This window comes from Pistacia vera, unplaced genomic scaffold (genome assembly GCF_008641045.1).
Source record: "Pistacia vera cultivar Batoury unplaced genomic scaffold, PisVer_v2 Contig731, whole genome shotgun sequence".
Lineage (NCBI taxonomy): Eukaryota > Viridiplantae > Streptophyta > Magnoliopsida > Sapindales > Anacardiaceae > Pistacia > Pistacia vera.
Window position 1 is genome coordinate 65,703 of NW_022196592.1, and position 5,899 is coordinate 71,601.

General features: G+C 39.8%; 1 pseudogene; it reads right to left on the minus strand.

Moving 5' to 3' along the window:
• Nucleotides 1–648: 648 nt before the first annotated feature.
• On the minus strand, nucleotides 649–2,383 carry LOC116115125 (annotated as a pseudogene).
• Between the last annotated feature and the right edge of the window lie 3,516 nt (nucleotides 2,384–5,899).

Here is a 5,899-nt window from a genome sequence, read left to right on the forward strand (position 1 = left end):
AAGTCAATATTATTGAAATATGCCTTACCTCTCTCGTTTACAATGAATGAATTGCTCTCACCTCACAACAAGAGAAAAGTACGTTTATATACTAGGTTTAAGAGATTAAACCTAGTTTTACATGGATTCCTATTCCTAAGCCCAACCCAAAAAGAAATTAATAACTTAAAAAAAATCTTACAGCAGAATCCCCGAATACGTCTCCGTTACTCATTAATGCTGAAATATTCGACAACTTCAACAAAATAAACATTGAGGGCGCTGATCACATGTTGTCTGATTTGTCAGACCTTCTTCGTAATCATTGCATCACTTGTAGTCTAAAATTACTTGTACATTTCTCTAATTGCTGAATATTGGCTTGCTTTTTTATCAAGAAGAATCATATTGTGTGAAACAATAATTAATTTCCTATCCCAAGAAGAATCCCTATTTTTTTGGAGTTCGGTTCCTTATACGATTTGTCTGATGGGAAGATTAATGTTAGAAAGAGCACAAATTAAGTGCTATATTTTGTCAAACCACATTAATTTCGGTAAAGTGTACCAATTTTATAACATTTTTTTTTTTTTGGCGTATAAAAAGCATAATAGGAATATTACCACTCGTACACCTGTTCAAATTACTACAAGGAAACCGAGATACAGCACATAGAGAGGAATAGGGAATGCTGATAGTTCTAACAAGAAGTTGGAGTTGCGACAGCCAAAAGAGGAACTTTCCGATGGATAGTAAGACCAGTGCATTCTGTCATGTCCAAATCCTCCACTCTTGCTCCAAAGGGCAATGACCAATCAAACTTGTTAACAAGATTTGCTAACACAATTTCATTAGTGCTCATTGCAAATAAGACACCAGGGCAACCCCTCCTCCCTGCACCAAATGGTATCAATTCAAAGTCATGTCCTTTAAAGTCTATAGAATTGTTCAAGAACCTCTCTGGTCTTAACTCTTCAGGTTTATCCCATATATTGGGGTCCCTTCCGATTGCCCAAGCATTAGTGATTACTGTTGTTCCAGCCGATATGTCATAGTTTTTAATTTTGACGTCTTTGGTTGATTCTCGGGGAACTAGTAAAGGAATTGGAGGATGCAAACGAAGAGTCTCTTTGAGTACTGCTTTCAAGTAATGCATTTTATCTAAATCTTCTTTTTTTATTATCTCTTTCCCATTCACGATTCCTCTCACTTCATTCTGCAATACCTTCATGACTCCGGGTTTCCACAAAAGCTCTGTCATTGCCCATTCTAAGACCGTGTAAGTAGTGTCAGTTCTGCCCGCAAATATATCCTACAAGAAATATTATAAATAACTATAAGTAACATAATCAAAGTGCGTTATTCATGGTTATGACAAAATTAATATTAAAATGTTCAGACTAAAAAAGTCCCGCGCATAAGAGAGATAGGTCTTTACCCAGATGAGAGCTTTGATGCCAACTCTATCAATAGAGAAGCCATCCGTTTTATCTCTCTGAATCTCAAGCAAAACATCCACAAAATCCTTTTCGCCTTCACTTAAATAGCTACCACTCTTCCGTAAGTGTTCTTCAACTACTTCATCCAGGAACTCATCAAACTCTTTTGCAACTTTCTCCACTTTAGCATCTACGCCATTGAAAAGATTTACCCAACTCAGCCATGGGATAAAGTCCCCCACATTGAAGCCACCTAATAGCTCCATAAGCTCCCCTAACATCTTCTTAAACTTTCTCCCACTTTCACCTCCACTATACTTCCTCCTGAAAGCTGCCCGACAAATCACATCATTCGTGAGCAAAGAGAACATTTCGCTCAAATTCAATGGCAATGAAAATGATGCAGAACTTGCAATCTTTTTGATAAGGAATGCTATTTCTTCTTCTCTGACAGTTCTAAATGAATTAACTCTCATATTACTTAAAAGTTGGAGCACTCAAATGCTTCTCATCTGTCTCCAATACTCACCGTAAGGAGCGGCTGCCACATCCTTACAACCATAGAGAAGCCTATCACTTATACTGGATTTTGGTCTGTTTGAAAAAATGAGATCGTGTGTTTTCATGATCTCACGAGCAGCAGCCCCTCATGAGATGATGAGACACGGCTTTCTGCCAAAATGAAGGAGCATGAAAGGGCCATAGCGTTGAGCTAGTGAGTGGAGGGAGCGGTGAGGGTAAAGGCCTATTTGGTGGAGGTTTCCAAGAATTGGAAGCTTCATTGGTGATGGTGGTAGATGTTTTCGGATGATTGAAGAAGGAAAGATCCATTTGGTAAGGAAGAATATTAGTGCAGAGAAGATGAAAGGCAAGACGTAGATGAAGGAAGAGTGCAACATACTTGTATCTAGCTTTATCTTGCAAGTGTTTTCTGGTGTTTCTCCTACCTCTATCTGCTTCCCTATTTATATACGGAGGCTCCCCCGACACACTCTGCCTGATTGCATTGATACAGAGCATTCAAATAGATTTATTGGAGGTCCCATTGGCATAAGTTATGCCTGAAAAATAGGGTTGATGTGGAGTCTTGTCAGCATGGGGTGGTCAGAATTTGGGAAGGTTCTGTGACCGTTCAGACTCACCCACGTCGCATAATGACGTAAGTGGCATGCCCCTGGCAGTGCGGTGGGTGAGTGCCAGGTTAGCGGATGTTTGGAAATTGTCCACGTGTCCAATCCTTGCATAAGACGAGGAAATCACTCGGGCAGGTGAGCAATGGGACATAGAGAAAGATTTACACAGTATCCACCCACTTGCAGATTTAGTAATCATTACCTTGGTTTATCCCACTATAAATAGAGGTCTTCTCTCTTATTTGCTGGGATTAGCTAATTTCACTCTAAAATAGCTTACTCTCTCTCTCTCTCTCTCTCTCTCTCTCTCTCTTGTATGCTCTAAGCTATAACTCAGCTTGCTGAAAGCGACTTGACCTTACTCATTAATACAATCTCAGTGGACGTAAGATTCACTTTAGAGCATCCGAACCACTTTAAACATTGCTTTTCACTCTTTATTTAACTAAATATTCTCATATCGCGTGTGACTTCTAAGTCCACTTAGCATTTCTCACGTGCGAATAGTTGGTGTCAAAATCCAACATCAACAGTTTGGCGTTAGAAGGAAGGCCTGATATTCCCTAGCTCGAAGAGTCCCCCAGCAGCTTCCAGTTGGGTCTTCTGTTGGGCCAAGTGCAGGGCAAGCAAAGATTGCGCAAGTAATAAGCAAGTGTTAGGCTGTTTATTTGAAAAAGAGTACTGGAAAGTCCTCGATGAGGATAAACCGTTTTACTTGGCTTTGTAGTTGGACCGCCCTGATCATTAGGTCTGTAGGGTTGGAGGCCACGTGATAAGAGCTTGAAAGGTTATATTTTGTTAGTGATTTAATTGGATTATTTATGGAAAAATGTGTTTAAATTGTGGAATTTGAATTAATTATTTCATAAATACCTTTTACGGGATCACGGGTGTATTTTGAGTATTTTCAGGTTCAAACAGATATTTGAAGGGAAAAGAATGATGTCAATGGAATTCATGATGCGTAGGAACAAATGGTACAAGAATCGGAGTTGAAACGAGAAAGTTGTGACACGTCGAAGACATAACGTAAAATCTGGAAATCCTTCAAGATGAGCGTGCTTCGATGTTTCTATCATAACTTGAGCTGTGGAAATCTGAATTCTAGGATTTTAGTGGCGTTGGAAAGCTTATTCAGAGAGCTACAAAGTTTTTGTTGATGACTTTACCAAATTCTAAAGATCACGATCATCGCAGCGACTTTTCTTACCATCGCGGCGATGGGTCACGGGCCTGTTAGGTTAATGCATTATCCTAGTCCGAATTTGAATGGGCTAAGGCATTTAATCTTTTCCTAAGTAAGATCAAAACCCTAGGACTATAAATAAGGGTCTTTAAGAAGTTTTAAAGGAGTTTTTTTAGAGAGGGAGAAAGGACGACTACTATTTTGGAGATCGGAATTCTTGCAGTTCTCATTCACCAATTAGAGAAGTGTTTATATTTTTCTTTCTTGAAATCATGTTATTGAATACAATGATGGTTTTTATCACAACTATGAACTAAATCTCTCTTTTAGGGCTAAAGATGTAGCCTAATTTATGAATATGTGTTGACATTATCTTTATTGATTTCTTATTGAGCATTAATTCTAAGTTTTATTATTGTGTGTAATGCTTTCAATTCTTAAGGATCCAAGAGTTGAATGATATCATGGGTTGGGTTGAGATCGAGAGATGAAACCTGATTTGTCTAAGGTAATAAAACCATAGATTGAGCAAACGCTAGAGATAGGTTACCGCGATCTATGAGGCTCTGGTAAATTCTATAGAACTTAATGATCTTCTAAATTCAACTTAGAGATATTTTGGGTTGTTGTTTAATGGTTAATTCACTAATTATTCGAGAGAAAATTAGAGGAATATTAGGGAGTTTGGCCTTTAGAATAAGCTTAATTAGGTTAGTAATAATCGTCAATACATAGGATTAAATTGGTGTGAAATCTGTACCCTAGGGTTTAGCCATATTGATTTTTATACCAAAGTTCTTCTAAAATTCTGATTTCGTTTAGATTGTAATTTGTTTTCTTTTTCATTAAAGTCATTCATAAAATTATGTTTCATTAAATAGCAATAAAATAGACTAGTTTGGTACTTGGTAGGTAATTCTCTTGGGATTCGACACTCGTTTACTTGAGCTTTATTACTTGCATGATTTCGTATACTTGCGAATAGTCTGTCACCACGAGTTCGTCAAAAACTTTAGCAAGCTGGCACTCTAAGAGAGTGAACACCACTGGTTAGAGGTGCTCCGAAAGCTGACCCATGGAGTCCAGCACCGGGGTGTCAGCTCCTGTATCCGAGGGCACCTCGCTAGCTGACCCCTTGCCTTCTCTCCTCCGAGAGGCTATGGTTTGTCCTTTGCGCGAACGGCTTGGGAGGATTGTAACCATGGTCGCACGCCTCGAGCTCCCTCCGACGCAAAGAGCTTGATAAGGCTGCGACCTCTCAAGCTACACCCTCAAGCCCTCCAGCTCGGACTCTGACTCTTTGGACTGCAACTTCTTGGCCTTCTGGCCCATGGTTTTCTGCTTTGGGCGAGCAGCCACGAGCTGAGCAGTTTCGTCTAGTTGTTCGGTAGGGGAGTCTGTGTTCCTTCAGCAGGGATGTCGCTGGGGCTCGTCTCGGCTGGTCCCATGGCGCCAACCTGGGGAAAAACGAATGCTCTCTCTCTTAACGATTTCGACACTTTAGGCGGCATGTTCGCTGCGTACACGTACTGTTAGTTAAATATTCGCTGCACGCAAAAGTAAAATCTAAAGAGACCGCGGATACTTACGAAGTAGGGGTTCCAAAGTCGCTTCAAAGTTGAAGAAGTCGTACTTCCTCAAGTTCACGGTTGTCACAAGTCGCTTCATGTCGTGACAGTAATCTGGCAGTTTACCAAATGAAGCTATTCGATTGAGGTCAGAAAGGTCTGTCAGCCTGGTCGACTTGTTCCCTTCGAAGAGACAAGAGAGATCGTTAGAAAGCAAAGCCAAAAAGAAAGGAAAAATTCACCAAGTATAATCAAGGGAAAACCTACTGGGTTCCCTAAAGTGGTAGATGCCATCATAATGAAAAAAAGAAAAACTTGGTCTCGTATGCCCCAACATTGCTGGGGTAATTGTGAATGCCTCCCTCGATCGTGGGTTCCCTCGAGAGGTAGTAAGAATCTTTGTCCTTGCTCTTCTTTAAATAGTATGCGCAAGTGAACTCCAGCGCAGTCAGTTGGTGTTAGAGTCATGAAAGTGACTCTATTGTGGTGAGAAAAATACCCCATTTGTGATTAAATTGAAGTATATTGAGACAATTAAAGAATTTATGAATTTATTCACGAAAATCGCTTCCTAATATTTTTCTTATGAATTTA